This window comes from Camelus bactrianus, chromosome 16, assembly GCF_048773025.1.
Source record: "Camelus bactrianus isolate YW-2024 breed Bactrian camel chromosome 16, ASM4877302v1, whole genome shotgun sequence".
Classification (NCBI taxonomy): Eukaryota; Metazoa; Chordata; class Mammalia; order Artiodactyla; family Camelidae; genus Camelus; species Camelus bactrianus.
The window spans coordinates 40,752,918-40,774,034 of NC_133554.1; the positions used below are offsets into that span (position 1 = coordinate 40,752,918).

The 21,117-nt window shown below is 45.9% G+C and overlaps 1 protein-coding gene across 4 annotated transcripts in view; it reads left to right on the forward strand.

Annotated features, from left to right (window-relative positions):
* Positions 1-21,117, forward strand: part of RPH3AL (rabphilin 3A like (without C2 domains)) — a 142,496-nt gene that overhangs the window by 32,216 nt on the left and 89,163 nt on the right. The window contains exon 1 of one of the 4 annotated variants that reach the window (XM_010958215.3): positions 10,493-10,646. The exons of the other annotated variants lie outside the window; for them this stretch is intronic. The gene's annotated coding sequence lies outside the window, so the exon portion shown is untranslated. Of the gene's footprint in view, positions 1-10,492; positions 10,647-21,117 lie in introns of those variants that run through there. 4 annotated transcript variants of the gene reach the window in all.

The window sequence follows — 21,117 nt, forward strand, 5'->3', positions numbered from 1 at the left end:
GCCTTGTTTCTACAGCTGCTGGAAATCTCAGTCAGATGTGTTGCATCTGATTTCTAGTGACACCTCCTCCTTCTGCTTTCTGCCGGGCCTCTGTTCTCTTTGATCCTCAAATGGTTTATTTTTTACTGTGTTCAGCCCCTAAACTTCCTCCTTAAAGTAAGCAGTAATAAGTTTCCAATGAATAAATATAATTTTTGGTCCTACATTGAGTCAGAGCTATGGTGTAAGGAGGCATGTATGCTCTGCCCACCCATGTCCCTGTTCCCTCCTCTCTACCCGAGTCTGGAGGGTCAGTTGAGGCAGTAAGAAAAGTCTGCCCCTGGGACAAGTTAGGATTCACAACAGATATTCTGGCTGTGAAGATCTTCTGGCTGTGAGAAGAAACTGCAGCTATTCCAGTGCTGGAATTGGTGAGAAGGTAGGTGGAGGAGGACAAAGACTAATTCTTATTAAGCACCCACTGTGCACCTGGCACTGTGTAGGTACTTAATACACGTTGGGCTGCTTCAGGAGGCTGGTAGATGACTATCCTAGGTGTGGGATTATAGAATTCTGGAAAGTTTAATCTGTAAGTCTGTAAGTGGGATGTGGATTTGATTGTAGAATCAGCCTGGACCCAGTTGTGGGCCATGTGAAGGACCTGATGTGAGACCTTCCCCAGGACATCCTGCCACTCTTCAGACTTGTCAGGGCATATGTCTCAGTCATTTATACGTCAATATTGCTGTGTAACAAAACACCCGCAAACCTACGGGCATATGGCAATAAATATTTATTCCTCCCTCACGTATCTGTGGATTGGGTGGGCTTTGGCTGACCTAGGCTGCTCTCAGTGGGACATGGTTGGCTTCAAGCTGTGAGCTGGGTTTAGGTCTGTTTCCTGTGTCTCTTATCCCACTTGGACCATTGACCACCAAGGCACATTTGTGTCACAGTTACAGGCAGGAATGCAAGAGTGCAAGCTCAGTTGCACAAGTCCATTTCAAGCCTCTGCCCATATCATATCCACTGACATCCCATTGGCCAAAACAAATCATATAACCCATTGCAAGCCAAGGGACAGGGAAGTACACTGTCCACTCTTAGGCCATGGCAGAGTGTGGCTATCTCATACTGTTACAGAGAGTGAAGAATTGACACCAATAATTCAGCCTACTTTAGGATGAGTTTCCTTCATTCATTGAGTAAATATTTTTTGAAAGGCTACAATATGACTGGCACTGTATTGTCTCTGAGGATAGAGTGGTGAACAAAACAAGCCTGGCCCTTGCCTTATGGAACTTACATTCTAGTGATGGAAGCAAACTAGAGAGCTCTTTCTACCATTAACTGTTTAATTGCGGTTGTGATCACCACTACAGAGGACAAGTACAGAGCACTGGGGGGCATGTACAAAAGGACCCGACCTAGTCCAGGGAGGAAGAGATTGTTGAGCTCAGAACTGAAGAGTAAGACTTAGTTAGGCAAAGGATCCTTAATAAGATTAACAGTTGACTTCTTATCTGAAATCATGGAAGCCAGAAGGCAACGGAACAACAAAGTACTGAGACAAAAAGACCATCAACCAAAAAGTCTATGTCCAGAAAAAACATCCTTTATGAATGGAGAAATCAAGATGTCCCAGATAAATAAAACCTGAGTTTGTTGCTGTAAGACCTACCCTACAAGAAATACTATAGAGAGTACTTCAGGCTGAAACAAAAGGACACTGGACAGTGACTCAAATTCACATGAAGAAATAAGGAGCACCTTTAAAGATATAAATGTATTTTGTTTTAACTCTTTTCTTCTCCTATCTGTATAAAGTAATAATTATAAAACCGTGCTGACAGGCTTATAATGTATAAAGATGTAATTTGTATAGCAATAATGGCATAAAACAAGGGGGAGGGAACAGAGCTGTATTAAAGCAAAGTTTTGTATATATTGAAATTAAGTTGGCATTAAGCAGAACTAGATTGTTTTAAGTTTTAAAATGTTAGTTGTAAGAGAATTAAAATGGTATGCTAGAAAATACCTATTTAACACAAAAGAAGGCAGTAATGAAAGAATATAGGAACAAGACATAAGACTATATAGAAAACAAATAGCAAAATGATATAAATCATGTCTTATCAGTGATTATGTTAAATGAAAATGGACTAAAAACTCCAATAAAAAGACAGAAATTGAAAGAACAAGTTCGAAAACCCAACTCTGCTTTAGATTGAAAGATACACACAGGTGGGAAATAAAAGGATAGAGAAAGATAGACCACATGCACAGTAACTAAAAGAAATGTGAAGTGGCCATTCTAATATCAGATAATATAGACTTCAAGACAAAAATATTTCCTAGAGACAAACAAGGACATTTTGTAATGATAAAAGTGTCAATCTATCAAGAATATATACCAATTATAAACACGTATGCACTTAACAACAGGAAACCCCAAATATACAAAGCACAAAGTAACAGAAGTGAATGAAGAAATAACAATAGTTGGAGACTTTAAGGTTCCACTTCCAATAATGGACAGAACAGGTAGTCAGAGGAACAATAAGGAAATAGAAGACCTGAAAAACACTGTGAACCAAGCAGACCTAACAGCTATCCACAGAGCGCTCCACCCAGCAACAGCAGAATACACATCCTTCTCATGTGCACACGAAGTGTTCTCCAGGAGTCATAAAACAAGCCTCAATAAATATAAAAGGATTGAAATCATACAAAGTGTGTTCTTTGACTATAGTGGAACAAAATTAGAAATCAGTAACAAAAAGGAAATTTGGGAAATCCACAAATATGTGGAAGGTTAAAAGGTTCCTAAAATATCAATAAGTCAAAGAAGAAGTCATAAGAGAAATTAGAAAATACTCTGAGATGTATGAAAAGGAAAATACAACGTACCAAAACTTACAGCATGCTGCAGAAGCAGTGCTTAGGAGGAAATTTATAGCTGTAAATGCCTGTATTAAAAAAGAAGAAAGACTTCAAATCAGTAGCCTTCTTCTACCTGAAGAAACTAGAAAAAGAGCAAACTTAATCCCAAGCAAACAGAAGGAAATAATTCATAAAGATTAGAGCACAGAAAAATGAAACAGAGACTAGAAAAGACCGTCTATTGTATGATTCTATTTATATGAAATGTCCAGAATAGGCAAATCTATAAAGACAGAAAGTAGATTAGTGGTTTCCAGGAGTTGGGGAGACGGGGGAATGGGCAGTGACTGCTAATGGGTAGAGTTTCTTTTTGGGGTGATGAAAATATTCTGGAATGAGATAGTGGTGATGGTTGCCTAACTCTGAATAAACAGAAACCACTGAATTGTACATTTTCATAGGGTCAGTTTTATGATACATAAATTAAATCTCAATACCAGTGTTAATTAAAAAAAAAAAAAGTCAAAACAGAGGTAACTAGGTATAAGGGGTTGGGGAGGGGCAGAGCTAAGGGAAGCATTCCCCCAGCAGGAGCATCTGGTTGTCTGCAGGCCCGGAGGGGAAAGAGTGTGGTGCGTTAAGGGAAATACAGAGAGGCCCCAGGTGGGCTGGGTGGGGTGGGGTGGGAAGCCTTTGGTTTTATCATTAGAGCAGTAGAAAGCTCCTGGAGGATTTGAAGAGCTCAGTGTGACTGTGAGAAGACCAGATTGAAGAGGGCCAGGAGTGGGATTGGGGAGGCATCTCCAGTAGCCCAGGTGAGATGAACCTGCGTGACAGGGAGGTTATTGTTCAAGGTCATCCCACTAGATGGAGCCAGACCTGAGTCCCTCTGGCACCGCCACCTCTGCTCTCCGCCGGCCACTAATTTACATCCCCACAAGTGTTCTTAATCAGCCCGGAGAGTGGCGGAGGTGAAGTGGACATCATGTTAATCAGGCTAACTAGGACTGGTGGCTAATTAGGGCTAGCCTCGTTGCAAACAGTAGACATTAAACAAAATGAGGATTTATTGCCAGGACACTGGAGTATCTCACAGAAGCCCAGGCCCCTGGAACGGCTGAATCAAGCGCATGGACCAGAGGGAAACCCAGGAGCCCTCCCGCTGCCTCGTGTTTGCTCAGCCTCTATCTCGCCTCTGCTCTCCTTTCTCACTGCAGGCCACCCTTCTCCTACCGGGCACTTCCACCTGGGGAAAATGGCCCCTGCATCAGCTCCTAAGTTTGCATCTTTTTATTTCAGAGAGCAGTTAAATTGAGACTTCAATCTCTTAGCCCATTTCCCAGATTCTCAAGGGGGGGACCTCGGTACACCGGCTCAGGCTGAGTGCACCTCTGGAGGAGTCAGCTGGGCCTGAGGGTCTGGACCCAGTGTAAATTCGGGGCTTCTGGAGCCCACCCCAGAGGCAGCTGGGCAGCTACAGTAAGGCCAGGGACAGGAAGGGACATCCGATAGGATGCCAAGTGACCCTGTGTCAAGGGTCCCTCCACCCCCACTTTGAAGAACTCACCGCCTGGGATGCCTGTCCCTAGTGATTAGATACACAAGACCTTATTTTGTCACTGAAACTGGTTTGCAAACACAGCCCTCTGCCTGTCCCTCTGCCTTCCTCTTTGGGCCATCACTTTCAGCCCTTGACTGGGCAGGGAACATTCCAGAATTCAGCATTAGCCTTGCTACCTTTGTGCATTCTGTCAGTTCCCCCAGAAGAGCAAGGCCGAGCCCATGCCCTGCTGAAAAGCTTGTTGAAAGGGACTCCATTATTGTCATTGTCTCATTTTCATCTGCTGTTTGAAACTCAGTGGAGCTGATTCAGGTGCCTGGAAACCCTGGTGACTGTGGAATAAATGGGCCTCTGATTGGGGACCGGAGGGGACAGGAAATGTCTGTGAAGTCCAGTGGAAGGCAGGTGTGAGGGTCAGCTGCCAGTCATCGCCCCAGCCCCACCTTTTCCAGCCTCAGCTCAATCCTTTTAGCTGGCCTGCAGCCGTCCTTTCTGCAGGGGATGCTGTGGTCAGGAGAGAGCCGGGGGTGCTGGGAGCCCCAGGCCTTTCACACCCGGGGCACTGTTTCCAGTGCTGGGGAGGAGATTGATCCTGGATGGGGCTTTTTCTTTTGTTGTGAGAAGCAGGGCATTGAAGACCTTCAGTCAGGCGCTCTCTCAGACATCAGAGGGGGAGACAGGGAAGGACACTGCATGCAGATGTGGGTTCCGAAGGCTCATGTCTCTTTCAATTCCTGCAGCATTTATAGGAGGCTGTGCGGTTTGGCATCTTCTTATTCACAGCCATGTACTGGTTGCCTGGAATGTTTCTAATACTAATAATGATGCTGGTGATGTGCACGTGCCTTCCCTCTGATTAGCAAGCATGAGCCCCTCCGTTTCATGTCTGTTATAACCTAGTGAAGGAAGAAGGGCAGATTGTTTTATATGCATTTAATAGTTGATAAACCTCAGGTTGCCTGGGTGTGGGATGGAGAGGGTGTGTGAGTAATTTTTTCCCTTTCACCATCACATAGCTGGTCAGAGCTGGGACTAAAAGCCTGCCTTCTGATCTCAGACCCCAGACTGTTCATGGCAGAGTGTAATGATCTTCTGAATTCTCTCAGGCACGGACTGTAGCTTATTCTTCCCGGTTTTCCTGTCTGTCATCCATCCATCTCTCCATTTATTCCTCCATCTTGTTCTATAAAGGAATTGACATACTAACAAGAACATATATTTCTCTGTGTATGTTGGATATACAAGAAAAATAGAAATACGTATTTATAATGAAAAGATAAAGTAGATACTTAATGTCAGAGCTCTGCATACATTTTTTTTTAATATGCTTGTGTGTGTGTGTGTGTGTGTCATTAGATAGAAACCCATAAGAATTAAGACCAGGAAAAACGTAAATTAACTGGAAGGTCACAGCCAGGGAGACAGTTAGGATATATATTCAGGCCATAGAGCGGTACAGTTTACTGTATGTGAACCACAGATTTAGCTTTGAGCTAATGAGTGGTCAAAGCAGGAAAAAAATGTATGATTTACACGGTTCATGGGGTCCATAAGGAGCAGGAGACCAGATGCTGAGTGCTTTTCCAGGCAATTAGATCTGAAGGAAATTTCTTGCCTGGGTGGTCATCTACAAGACTGAGCGGCGAGGGAAGTACGTGGCATGTGAACCACTGTTCTCTGTCCCTCCTCCCATGACAGACATCACTAATCAATCACAGCTCTTTCCCACTGAGGCCAGAGAGAGCCTTCCAGCCTTCTAGCATGGTGGTCCAGGCAGCCGTTACCAGTGATGTTGGGTCAGGATGCAGGACGAAACCCGCTTGCCATTCCAGCTCTTGGAGTAATGGTGGTGTCGGGAGTCATGAGGGAATGCTGAGTGGAGAGCCACACGAAGTCAGGGCCAGCACCTCTGCAGGGGTGGCATGAGTGGATACCATGTCCTGTTGTCCTGTTGTCCATTGGAGGTGTGTTCACTGTAAAACCTGGACAGCTGGAGGGACCCATCAGGGTGATGGCACATGCTCTGTGTGTTTGGAGGGACTGAGGGGACACACTAGGAATTTCTGACTCATCACAGTTGCTTACTTGTTCTGCAGATATTTAGCAAATGCCTACCATGTGCCTAGAAAGAGTGCCTGACCCACTGTCCTCACTCCCTCATCCCAGTTCAACATCACTTCCTCAGAGACGACTTCCTGACTCCTCTGCGTCAGAGCTCACAAATCACATCACCTGCACCTTTCTCCCATGGCCTGTATCACTGTGTGTACAGATGTGTTTAGTTCTGTTTATTTGTTTAGTGTTCCCCCCGCCAAGACATGAGTCTCAAGGTGGCAGGGACACCGTCGGTCTTGTTCATGGTATCCCCAGTGTGAGCACAGGGTCCAGCACGTGGTAGGTGCTCAATACATATTTGTGGAATGAAGGAAGGAAGGAATGAAAGAATAAAGAGGGCACGAAGATGAAGTGGACGATAGAACATAAATATCACATAAGGTGGCAAGTGCTCTGTGCTGCAGGGAGGGGACAGGCGAGGAGCTAAGGGACTTCAGAGGAGGAAAGGCTTCTTCCAGAGGGAAGGGGAGAGCAAGGAAGGCTTCAGGGTGAGCAGGACCCTGTGCTGGGTCTGGAAGGATGAGCAGGAGCCGAGCAGGGAGGCAGGGCTGGAGGAGAGCAGAGCCAGAGTGACTGTAGGGTGCTCCTGGGGCAGAGCTGGGGAGCAGGAGCAGCGACACCAGGGAACGTGGGTCTGAGCCAGCTGCTGGAGCTTTGCCCACAGGCTTGATTTGGGCAGCAGAGGGGGAGACAGCAGATTTGTGAGCGGAGCAGGGATGGGGAAGGAAGGGCCCCAGGCAGGAGAGGCAGGCTGGAGGAGAGCCACAGAGATCAGGGAGGCCTGGGGGCTGGAGGAAGATCAAGGCAGTGCCTGGGGGGAATGCACAGCCTTTGCTCCCGGGACTTGGTTTACATCCTTCCTCTCCCATGCCTGACGACCCTTGGGGACCCCCTTTGGGCAGGCTCTGGCCCCAGGACCCCAGGCCAGCCCCAGCCATGCTGCTCCCCTCCCCCTAGCCTGGCCCAGCTCTCTCTGGCGCTCCGAGTAGCTAGTTCACCCAATTACACTGTTGCCAACACATTTCTAATTTTAAAGTCAAATGTGTATGGATCATATTCGTAGCATAGAATCTTGAGCATAGTCTTTGATCTTCCAGATAGAGATTGATTTTCCTAACTTCTTTCCTCCTGAGCTCTTTAAGGTGTTTTTTCAGTCACATATCTAGGGAACTTTTATTTTCTATTTATATTAATTATCAAATTACTCCATTTCACATGAGTCATTCAGTTGATCCTTTTTGGCCTCCTTCTTGCAAACCTCACACATGGATTTGCTAAGCAGTTTGGCACCTACTTCCACATTCAGACGCCCTCAGTGAGGTTTCTGACTGGAGATGCAGCGGCAATGGAGCCTCGTTGCTTGTGATTCCTGGATCCTAGGATGACACTGGGTGGAGAGATGCTAATGGATGCACACGCTCCTCACATATTAGCATGGAAGGTTCTTGAGGCGGCATGCAAGGCCTCCTTTCCACATTCATTCTGGTTGTGCTAACCCGGAAGACTAGCCAGAGCTGGGCGGTCAGGGGTGGACAGTGGAGCCGGAATGTGGAACCTGGGAGATGAGCCTTTATGCGTCCCTGGGAGTGTGAACACGTGGGGAAACTTCCTGCAGCGGTCTGGGTGGGTGCTGAGACAGGAGAGGCTGCCGCACTATCCAGGGGCCGTGGAAGAAGCCCGCAGTGGAGGGCTCCCTCTGGACCATGAGACTGCCACACAGGAGCAAAATAGCCCTAGGAATGAGCATTGGGGCTTCAGAGGAAAGCGGCTCCTGCCTTGGCATCTCGGGCCAGACAGCTGCTGGCACAAACTCCAGAGGGGCAAGTCAGCACAGGAGCAGCTCACTCTCAATGCTCCTGTCATTTCTGTTAAGACGTTTGTAAGAGGCTCACTCAGGGTAGTTAGTGCGGTGCATTCTTATTCCTTCCTGCTCCTGGATAGGTGACTTACTCAGGACACTCGACTGCAAATGACAAAGACCCAACTTAAACTAGCTGAAGCAAAAAGGGGACTCTGTAGACCTGACAAGTTGGGAATCACAAGAATGGTTCAGGCATGGCTGGATCCAGCAGCTGACAACACCATCAGGGTTATCTCCCTCCATCTCTCAGCTCTGCTTGGCTTTATTCTCAGGCTGTTTCCAAGCGGCCACAAGAGGGCCATTAGCCATCCCAGGCCAATGCTGTTCTTAGAGCTTGCTGTCACAGAGAAAGAGGGTCTGTCTTAGTAACTCTGGTGACAGCCCAAGGAAGACTCTGTATGGCTAGGCCTGGGTCACATGCCAGCCCTGAGCCAGTCACTGTGCCCAGAGGGTGGGGATATTCTAATTGGCGGGCCCCAGCCATAATCACCCTGAGGAAGAGGGAGGGGCCCGTTTCTCCCACCTAGAAGAACTGAGCATGATTTCCTTGGCCCTGGGGAGGAAATCATTCTTAAAGAGAGGAGTGCTGGGCAGACAAATGTACTTCCATTGTGGAAGGCCAGCAGAGGCCCTGGGTGCACAGCCATCTGGAGGCTGAAGGAAGTTTTCAGGGCACCACCCACGTGGCAGGGAGGCAGCATGCCTGCTGTCCTCCGTCGAGCAGAGGTTGTACACTCAGACGTCTTCATGTTCTCAGGTCTGGTCCATCCTGGACCTTCAAACTGAGCCGGCCTTTCTGTGCAGCAAGCTGCTGGGAGCATGTGGAAACCAACCTCTCATCACCATGTCTGTCCCAGAGGTTGTCTCCAGGCTCTGACACCACTTTTCACATCTCTTTGGCCTCTGGTCCCTGGATCCACAAATCTGGCTCTGATGTCTGCATTTGGCCCCCATCCCTGCTGAGGTTTGAGTCTCTTTTCTGTATGCCTGACTTGCCCCAAGGCTTGGCCTGATTTTGGTGTCACCTGCAGTTTCTATCCTGTGGCCCTGCCAGGGGAAGGGCAGGGTGGCCAGGCTGGACCTGGCAGGGGAGATCCTCTCCTCCGTCGCTTCTCCTAAAGTCAGAGTGAAGGACCAGCTGGTTCCTGGCACACCTGGGTATGTGGCGACTGCTTTCCACAAACTCAGAGAGACTTACATCATATTCTGCTGTGTGATACAACTGGCAGCACACAGTAGCACTTCGCAACATTTTTAGCTACAGAACCTTTTCTTCAACAGCTATCTTCCCTGAAAATCCAATATATGAAGCTGACAAGAGCAGAGTTGCCCTGGGCTAGGTTGGAATACGCCCCCTTCATCCGTCTCCCCAACCTATTCCAGATCAGCAGCCCCAAAGAGATACATGGTACCCCCGAGGACTCAGTGGAACCCAGTTTGAGAACCTCTGCATGATTCTCTCCAACCATCCCTTTTATTAGCACCTGCTTTTGTTCCCCATGGGGGATAACCGCTAGATGTGGTGTTTTTCTTCCCACCATGCCATTTTTCCTATCATGACCTTGTTCAGACTCTGAAAAGGTCGATAAGGAGATCCTCCTTGACCCCACGGGCAGGCATCAGGGTGTAGCGCTCCCCAGCCACGCAAGGCCTCCCTTCACGACCCTCGTCCTCCTGAGCTGCACGTGGGAGGCCGCTCCATTTACGGCATTGGTCAAGTGAGCTGGGGAGCCACACCCAGATGCATGTCCCACCCCCAGCTGCAGAAGTTTCAGGAAGTTATGAGAGGCTGACGTCCTGTGGATGAGTGCTGCCAGGAATGATTATTTCAGGTACCTTCCCATAAAATGTGCCCTTTTTAAACAATAAGATCCTTGAAATTTGTAAAAGTGGCCAGACTTTAAAAAAAAAAACCCACCACCAAAAAGGATGCAAATGTTCCCAAACGAGGCCTCCCTCTAATAGAAATTGTCCTTCACCTGTTCAGGTTTAGAAAACTGTCGTCAGGGACCTCAGATTGGTCTGGGCGGGCTCCAGCTGGGCTGCCGTCCAACCCAGGAGAATCCAGGCCTTGGTTTGGTTGCAGCTGGGCCTTCCTGCAGCTGCCACTTATTGACTTAAGTTGGAGTGATTCAGATCTTCATCAGGGTCGTCCCTGACAACGCGTGGTGGGCGGGCCAGAGCCTGACCTCCTCTGCCTGGGACGCCAGTAGGGCCAGGCCCCCAGCGAAGCCCCCTAGGTTTCTGGTAGGTGTTTTGGGGTCTCCGACAACGAGGGGACAGGAAGATGACTTTTTGTATTTTCTGGAGCTGGGGCTTTTCCCAGAACTTTGCTAAGTCCTGGGAAGGGCGTGTCTGTGCTGGGAGAGTGTCGTTAATGGTTGACTTGCTTTTTCCGGGTTACCCCAGGGCCTGCTCTTCCCAGGAAGAGGCAGCAGGGCTAGGAGAAGAGCCGGGAGTCTCCCATCACCTCCCTGACAGTTGCTGCACTTTGTGTCCTGTCCTCTGAGAGACCCCAGGGGACAGGGGTTGATTTAGGAGTGGCAGGCAAAGGGGATGTGTGTTTTGGGAGAAACTTGGGTAGCAGGTGGGCCCAGGGTCAGGTGGAGAATGGGACCATGTTATTACAACTGACCAAATTGGAACATTCTGTCCATTAAATGTTTTTATTGTACATCATGCTTTGTGTAATACTGGAAGAGGGGACACAGCCCCCCAGGTGATGTTTGGGGTCAATGTGCATAAGACTCACAAGTCCCCAGATGGTTTATGAGACAGGACCAGAAAAAACCAAGGGCCAGAAGGAGGCAAAAGTAAAGAAATGCATAGGCATTGTTTCTTAGTGTGTGAGAGAATTTTAAATATATTATACAGTAATATTAAGTATTCTACACAGATGAGTGTTTAAAACGTTTTAAGGATTAAGTAGTTATTTTCATGTGCATTAGAACAAAACTTTTTAAAAAGTTCCCTTCTGTTTATAGCAGATGATACGGTTTTCTATTAATGGTGGTGATACTAAGTTTCCTTCGAAAATAACTTTAGGTTAAAGGGTGAGTTTATTTAAAGGAGAATATTAAGAATAGTATGGATGGCAGGTGTCATGGGAATGCCTGAGGTTTGGGAATAGCGTGCTGGAGAAATTCAGAGGCTCTGAAAGGAAAGGGCTCACGGAAGAGTCAACTGGGGTTGGGGAGGAGTAGGATCCAGCCAGGTGGAGATGGGAGATCGTGATCTGTACTGGCCGGTCCAGAGGTGTGTGTGTGCAAATCTTGGTAGAATCCATTATAGCTGGGACGTGTGAGTCCTGTAGGGTGGGTCTGGACTATATTGTGGAGGATCTCGAATCCCAGGGTACGGACTCCAAACTTAATTCAAGGTGCAGTGGGAGCCATTGAAGGTGCTGGAGTGGGGGAGTGGTTCATGATTGTCCTTAAAGAGACTTACTTATTTGTAGTGGATACCAGGGCTGGAGGGAGGATGACCAGCCCGGGGCCTAGGAAAGAGAGCATAAGAGGCCAAACTCGGGCCAAGGCTGAGGACCAGCAGCCCAGCCACCCGGCCCATCTCCCGCCGTCTCTGGCCGACAGCGTGGAGACATTGGAGAAAGGCAGGTCTGGGGTGGACGAGCCAATTCTAGGTCTCTCTGTGCGGAGGCCTGGAAGGGAGGTTCCTGCCTCTCCCGGCTGGGCCCAGTGGTCTGTTCCTGGTCTCCTGGCTAAGTGTGGAATGTTCTGGGGGATGTGGGTGAGGTCGGCTGCAGGAAGCTCCTCTCTGGGTCAGAGAGCTGATTCCTGCAGGAGGAGGAAGCTTGCAGTTTCCTGTCCTAGAGTTTGGCCCAGGCAGTCTGGCCGAGAGCCCCAGGCCAAGATTTCATTCATCAACCAGGCCTGCCATCATCTGGGTCACAGATTTTTTTTTTGTTTAACTCTCTCATTTCTTCCTTCTAGTGCAGAAAAATTCACCAGGAATTCAGAGACAGCCTTGGTTTAAAAAACAGGGTTGTTTTTGTTTTTTCTTTTCCTTTGAGGGTCTACTATGTGCCAGGCACTGTGTTTGTAACTTTCATTCTGTTGTCAGAGTTCACCCTGAACAAAGCCTGCTGGGGAAGGTATTATTACTTGCATTGTACAAAGGACGGAACAGGGTGTGGGGAAATTTAACCAGTCCCAAATGACACAGTCGATTGACTGCAGAGCCTGGTTCCAAACTCACACACTGGTATTGTTGGTAGGAGTGAGAATGCGGACCAGATACATACCTGAGAGAAATAACTCACCGTCTGCCCTCCCCTGTCTAGTGTGGGGTTGCTCCTTGCAGCGTGGTGGGTGCGTCTGTAAAAGGGGTGCTGAGCACGCAACAGTGTTGCCGTGGGAATTACATGAGTTATGCTCTAGCTAAGGTGCTGTGTAAGTGTTAGCTGCTCTTACTGCTAGTGTGGCGAGAACTGGAGTTTATGCAGTCCTGCCTAGTCACTTAGGGTGGGGGAGAACCATTGTTTTAATTTTGAAATAGTGCATATGACATAGAATGGGAAAATTTGACCTCGGAGACATTTTGCCCTCGGGCTGGCTATGTCTGGTCTGACCTGGATGTCGGGGGATGTGTGTATAGTAAGGAAGGGGATCTGTGTTCGCTTTCCCCTGTCACTAGTCTTACTTAGGTGAAAGCTTGAGAATAAAGGTGCACTTCGCTGTTTTCGCGGGCTCCCAGGAGGCCCCTAAGCTGGTGCCTGAGAGCTGGGTCCTAACTGCCTGTGATGCCAACCAGCTGTCTTTTGAGTTACTGTCCAGCTCTAAGATTCACAGAGGCTTCTTCATTTCTGGCAGTTCTTCCAGGACAACTCTCTACCTGGAATGCTTGCCTAAAGCCTGCCAAGGCCCTACTTTTCCCTTTCAGCGCTTTATCAGACCCTCCTCCACTTGGAAGCCCTCTGGGATTGCCACAGAGAGAAATCTCCAGTCTGCCCTTTGCTCTCACGGTTCTTTGCATAGTCCTGGCATGTATCAGAGCCATTGTCTGATTCATTCAGGATCCATCCCACTCATGTACAGTCTGCGCTGGGTATTCACAGTGAACAAAACAGAGGTGGCCCCTCTCCCTGTGGACTTTACAGAGATTAATAAGTAAGCAAAGAAATAAATGCACACATTCAAATTGTGATACACGCAATGAAGAAAAAGAATTGGGAGCTAGTATTTGTCGACCTTTCCGTCTTCAGCACTAGGCTGTGTCCCCCGTGTGGGCTGTGTAGGGAGGAGAGAGAAGACACTCTGGAATAAAGACATGAACAGGATGCACTGGCCTCCTTTGCCGTCAGGGATGGTGAGATCAAATTGTTAACTGGCACAAAAACATGTTGAAGGTAGGACACATTATACAAATCTAACTTTAATAGTATTTGTAGTATCACAAGACTCTTTCCCATAGATGAAGATTAGAGTAGTATTTTCCTCTGTAGAAGGAAATTAAAAAAAATTTTCCATTGCACTGGTAGCATTTGACTTTCCTTCAAAACAGTTTCAGTTTAAAAACAGTTTAAGTTTACAGAAAAAAAATTGAGTGAAATGTACAGAGTTCCCAGATGCCCCCTTACCTCCCCTAGTTTCCCATTGTTAACATCTTGCACTGATGTGGTACATTTGTTACAAGTGATGAGGCGATAGTGAGACGTTATTAACTGAAGTCTGTAGTTTACATTAGAGGTCACTCTTGGTGGTATATTTTATGGATTCTGATAAATGTATAATGACATGTATCCACCATTACAGTATCATACGGAACAGCAGTTTCACTGCCCTCAAAATCCCGTCCCCCACCTATTCATCCTTCCTTCTCTCTCCCCAAACTTCTGATCTCTTTACTGCTGCCAGAGTTTTGCCTTTTTCAGAATGCCGTATGGTATGTAGCCTTTCAGTTGGCCTCTTTCACTTGCCAATATGCATTTAAGTTTCCTCCATGTCTTTTCATGGTTTGATAGCTCTTTTTTTTTTTTTTTTTTGATAGCTCATTTTTTATTGCTGAATTTTATTCCATTGTCTGGATATACCAGTTTATTTATCCATTCACCTATTGAGGGACATCTTCATTGCTTCTAGGTTTTGGCAATAATGAATACAACTGGTATAAATGTCAGTGTGCCACTTTGTGTGTGTGTGTGAATGTAGGTTTTCAAGTCTTTGGGTAAATACCAAGGAATGTAATTGCTGGATCATAGGGTAAAAGTATAGTTAGTTTGGTAAGATACGGTCTTCCAAAGTACCCGGACCGTTTTGCAATGAACGAGAGCTCCTGTTGCTCTGCATCCTTGTCAGCATTTGGTGTTGTCAGTGTTCTGGATTTTGGCCATTCTGATAGGTGTGTAGTGGTATCTCATTGTTCTCTTGATTTGCAGTTCCTTAATGACATATGATATTGAGCATCTTTATGCTTATTTGCCATCTGTATGTGTGAGATATCTGTTCAGATCTTCTGTCCATTTTTTAACTAGGTTGTTTTATTTTTGAAAAAAAAAATTGTGTTTTCCCTATTTAGAATCTTATTCATTGTCTCTGACTTGCTTGAAAGGATAAGGAAAGATTGTGTGTGTGTTTGGGGGTGATTGGGAGAGGAATAGGCCCCAAACACACATAGTTCTGTTTGATGTCAAGAAGTTGGGATACCCTTGAGATTAAGAGCTTGAGCCTGGAGTTCAGATCCTAGGCTTTGTCCCTAACTAACTGTGCCTTTGTGTGCATCATTCACTTCTCTGAGCTTGTTTGCTACCTGTAAAATGGAGCTGCTAAAACCTTCTGTGATCAAGGTCAATTCCCGTCTCATAGAACACAATAGTGCCCATGTGTATTTTGCAAAGGAGGAACTTTTGTGTCGTGTTTAGGATAGGATTTATATGTATTTTCCACCTACGTTTCATTGTTGTTATATCCAGCTTGGGTAATAAATATGAATGATTCTTTAAAAAAAAAAAAAACCTGCTGTGAAAAATAGAGGAGATGGGACTGTAAAGCACTTGGCACCGAGCTCGGCAAGCAGTAAGCGCTCAGTAAGTGGTGGTTCTTCTTGTGGATAGTCAGCAGACGTACTTTTCGCTTCTCCCGTGTGACATTTTGTGTTTCCCTTGCATCCTTGTCTTTGAGACCCCAGAACCCACTAGAATCCCATTTGTGCTTACAGTGCAAGGTTGGGGTGCACGTGCATGTGGGGAGCCCTGGCAGTGCCCCCTTCCCCAGCCTCCTCTCACTCCCTTGTCGGGAGCCCCATACTCACTCACTCTCCTCTTCTTGGTCACCCCTTCTTCCCGCCGTGTCCCCTGGACTGCTGTTTCTCCAAGCCTGGCTATGTGTGTAGACACCCCAGCTGCTCCCTCTTCTGACTTCTCTGAGGATGAACCCTAGGCCCGTTTTGTGTGAGGGAGTTCCTGCCGGTGGCAGTGAGGCAAAGTCAGAGAGGCGGGAAAGTCAGAGACGGGAAAGTGCCTGGGCTGATGGGATCCTCCCTGCAGTGGCTCCAGACTGGCCGGCTCCTGGCTCCTTTAGAGATGGGCCTGTGGGTTGGTTTCTGAGTTGGCCTCACCAGCGTGTCCCCTGCTGCCCTCTCGCCAGGGAAGCAGCAGTTCAGTGGGTATGATCACAGTGAGTGGGTGGGTAGCGGGGAGATAGGTTATTATGTACGGACCTCCTTGGTCATTGAGAGAGTGAATGAATTAATACATGTGAAATGCTTATAACAGACCTCATGTTCAGTGTTGAATAAGGATGTTAGCTGGTATCATCTTCATCTGCTCAGATCCTTTCCACCAAGGCACCCCCGCTCCCACTCCCCTCCCCTGCCTCCCACCTCCTGCCTCGCACTGCTTCAGTTCCCTCAGGTGAGCTTGAAGACTTGAAGGGACATTTTGGAAGAGGGCATTCCTTAACCCAAAGGAATGACCTGTTTATTCAGTTTAGTACAGCAGTGTTCATTGATGCTCCCTGCCTGTGCTCTTCTGGGTACCAGGAATTCCAGGCTAATAATATTGATGATGATGATGATGATGTGATGATGGTAATGGTGATGATGATGGTGACGCTGGTGGTGATGATGATAATGATAACATGGTGATGATGATGGTGGTGGTGACGATGATGGTGATAGTGATGATGATGGCGATGATGATGATGATGTGATGATGGTGATGATAACATGATGACAGTGACGATGACAGTGATGGTGATGTGGTGATGGTGACAATGATGGTGATGATGAGGCAATCCTGCACTGAGAGTGCACAGTGTTACTGGTCCTATGCTAGATTGGTTACATGCGCCACTTAAATCAGGGTTTTTTACACTTGCCACTGGGACATTTTCAGCTGAATAACTTTATATTGTGGGAGGCTCTGCTGTGCATTGTATGATATTTAGCAGCTTCTGGGCCTCTACCCACTGAGTTGTAGCCAGTGGCACCCCTGCCCTACAGATGTCTCCAGACATTGCCAGGTGTCTCCTGGGGAACAAAAAATACCCTGATTCAGAACCACTGATCTAATTTGTTCTTCCCAACAAGCCAGGAGACAGCTACTCATTTTACAGGTGAGGCAACCAAGGCTTAGAGAAATGAAGGAAGCGGCCTAAGGCTTAGTCACTGAGCTAGTCATTCACACAGCCAGAATGCAGATCCCAGAGGCCTGACCCAAAGAACAGACTCAGAATGAACCAGTGCCCTTTATTATCTGGCAGAAGAAGAGAATTCATCAGCCTTTGGCAGGGCCACCTGGGGTATGTGACCAGGTTGGGGCCTTTTAGTCAGCCCAGGCATCTGTTGCCAAATTCGTTTGGAGCTAATAAAAATGGTGACTGCTGTCCATTCCCTGACTCAGTCTGAACCCAGGGAGCTGAATGCATTTATGTGGAGACTGTCTCCACAGGCCCCCAGCCTTGGCCGTGGCAGGGAAGCCCCACTGCTTCCTCCTCCCTCGGACAGCCCAGTCACCTGTGGACGCCTGTGGGGAAAAGGAACAGGCGTGGGTGTGTTATTCTGCAAACGGGGCCTCCTGGGAACATTCTCCCACTGAGGCTGGGAATCTGGGTTTACGGTTTGAATGCCCAAAATACTCATTTGTGATTTTACTTTTTTTAAACAATAATTTAGTATGAAAAATTTAAACTTTAAGGCAGGGTTGAAAGCATTTTGCAGTGTACACCTTTATGCCCACCCCTTTGGGTTCTGCTATTAACATTTTACTACACTTCTGTTTCCCTTGCCTGGAACACGGGTCAGCGTCGTTTCTGGCTGGTGGGTCAGTGAGCACGCTATAAATTCTCCACAAGGAGAAGACATTAATAACCTAGACAGTGGTTATGAGACAGAATGGTCTTCATTAACCAGGTTAATGGGGGGAGATAAAGGGTCTTGCATGACCCTACTCACTGTTTAAGCAAAACTAATGAAAACAAGTTACTAAGCAGATTGGAAAGTTGTTGCATTAAATATGTCATCTAGTATTTAACCCACACCATCTTAAAGTAGAGACATAATACACATGAAATTGTTTCCAACAAACAGAAGTCATATAAATTGTCTGACATCAAGAGGGCCACGTTGGTAGAATTCTAGATTACATCCTCTCTTTCCTTGTGTGGATCATCCTTTGTCTCAGAAATAAGCGAAGACTTTGGCAGACATTCTCACCCCTTCCTCCACTAACTCCTGCTCCCTTCAGCCTTGAGTCCATGTCAAGAAGTGGGGGAGCCCCACAGTCACCCCCTGAATCCCCTCTCACCTTTCCCAGGTGGCCCTCAGCTGCTGATCTGGGCAAGGACAGGATGTTCCTCGACTGTGCACCATCCTATGAGGCCACCTCACATCACATATCGCTTAGTAGAAGTGATTCCAAACAATAGACACCTTTAATCAAAGTTGTTTGTTTTTTAATTATGAAAAAATTTTAAAGCTTTTTATTTTGAAATTATTTTAGGCTTCTATAAATGTTGCCCCCAAAATGGTACAGAGAGTTCCTGCAGACCTCTCACCCTGTTTGCCCCGTTAACATCTGATGTAACGATATAACTGCCCCTCATTTTTTCCATATCATTCATGACCTTCACCTTTCCAAAGAGTCCTGGTCAGTTGTTCTGTAGAATTTCCCTCCAGTTTGGATTCATCTGTTATTTTCTCATGATTAGATTGTAGTTACCCATTTCTGGCAAGAATATCATCAAAAGGATGTTGTGTCTTTCTTAGTCCATTGTATCAGGAGGGACATGTTGTCCGTAATACGTCTTATCACTGGTGATGTTAAGTCTTGATCCCTTGGTTAAGGCAGTGCCTGCCAAGCTTCTCCTCTGTAAGTTACTATTTTTTTTTAACTTTGTAATTAATAAATATCTAGAGGAGACAATGTAAATGTCCTGTTTCTCCTCAAACTTTTGCCTACTAATTTTAGTATCCATCCATGGATCTAGCCTGCAACAGTTATTACTGTAATATTTTAATGCTGATTCTTCTGTTTCCTTCATTCCTTCTATACAAGGCATACCTCAAGTATATTGCAGGTTCAGTCCTAGACCACTACAGTAATAAAGCAAATACTGAAATAAAGTGAGTCACAATTTTTTTTTGTTCCCTAGTGCATATAAAAGTTGTGTTTACATGATATTGTAGTCTGTTGAGTGTGCAATAGCATTCTATCTAAAAAAAAGCTATATACCTCAATTAAAAAATACTTTATTGTGAAGAATGGATAAAGATGTGGTATATACACACAGGAATGCTACTCAGCCATAAAAAAGAAGGAAATAATGCCACTTGCAGCAACATGGATGGACCTGGAAGTTGTCATTCTATGTGAAGTAAGTCAGAAAGAGAAAGACAAATACCATATGATATCACTCATTTGTGGAATCTAAAATGAACTTACTTATGAAACAGAAACACACACAGACATAGAAAACAAACTTAAGGTTACCAAAAGGGAAAGCAGGGGAGGGATGAATTAGGACTTTGGGATTAGCAGATACAAAGTGGAGTGCAATAAACTGAGGTCTGCCTATGTTTATTAACTGGTGCCCTTCTGTAGGAGAGAGTTGTCACCCTCCCATGTTTACTTATTCAATTACTTATATCATAGGGGCTCAGATAATTATTTTATCTTATTGGTTATAATCCAGTACTATTTTTTGTTGTTGATGTTCAAATTGTTCCAGCTGGACCCATTGAGAGCTCATTATGGAAGTTGTGAAAGTTTTCAACCATTACAGGAAAAAAATTGACAAACAGTACAAAGAAATCCCTCCACCTAGATTTGGTAATTCTTAGCATTTGACCATGTTTGCTTTCTCTCTCTCTCTCTCTCCCTCCCCTGCCCCTCTCCCACGGTGTTTTCACAAATGCACCATCTGTTGTTTTTTTTTTTTATTGAGGTTAATTTGCAGTTAATCTGTCCCCAGACCATCAGGGGGTGACAGTAAAATGTAAGTGGCCAGCTCTTTGTCCCCTGGAGACTGTGCACCTGGCTGCCCTGTCCAGACCCCCAGTTCATTCTCCACTGTGCCTCATGTTTTCTTTTTTAAACAGCTTTCCTTATTGAGGTATAAAGCATATACCACATAGGTCACCCATGCGAAGTATACAATTCAGTGGTTTTTAGTATATTCGCAGACAGGTGCTGCCATCACTCCAGCCAGTTTTAGAACATTTTCATCTCCACAAAGAGAAACCCCACATCCTTTGGCTCTTACCTGCCCACCCCGCCAATAAGCCCTAGACAATGGCTTGTCTTTCTGTCCCTATAGATTTGCCTGTTCTGGACCTTTCACATAAATGAAGTCATACACTATGTTGTATTTTGTGGCCAGTGTCTTCCAGCATAATATTTTTGAGATTTGTCCATGTTGAGCATGAATCATAACTTTGTTCCTTTTATGGCCAAATAATATTCCATTGTTCAGTTACACCACATTTTGTTTATCCATTCATCAGCTGATGGACATTTGGGTTGTTTCTACCTTTTGGCGATTGTGAATAGTGCTGCTGGGAACATTTGTGTACTTTATTTGAAAACCTGTTTTCAGTTCTTTAGGGTATGTACCTAGAATTAGAATTGCTGGGTCGTATGGTAATTCTATAGTTAACTTTTGGAGAAACTACAAAACTATTTTCCACAGTGGCAGCACCATTGTACGTTCACACCAGCAATGTATGAGGGTTCCGATTTCTCTGCATCCTTGCTAACACATGTTATTTTCCACTTTTTAAACTATAGCCATCCTGGTGAGCGTGGAGTGGTATCTCCTTGTGGTTTTGGGTTGCATTTCCCTGATGGCTAATGATGCTGAGCATCCTTTCATGTGCTTTTAGGCATGTATATATCTCCTTTGGAGAAAAGGCTATTCAAGTTCTTTACCCATTTTTTTAATTGAGTTGTCTTTTTTGGTTGAGTTGTGGGAGTTCTTTACATATTCTGGAAACTAGACCCTTATCAGATATATGATTTGCCAATATTTTTTTTCCATTCTGTGAGTTATCATTTCACCTTCTTTCTTGTCCCCCCTCCCTATTTTATGAATCATTTAGTTATGTGTTTCACTCTACATGGACATTAGAAATGATTACCTGGGGGGAGGATGTAGCGCAAGTGTTAAAGCACGTGCTTAACATGCATGAGGTCCTGGGTTCAATTCCCAGTACCTCCTCTAAAAATAAATAAATAAATAGACCTAATTGCCTCCCTCCTAAAATA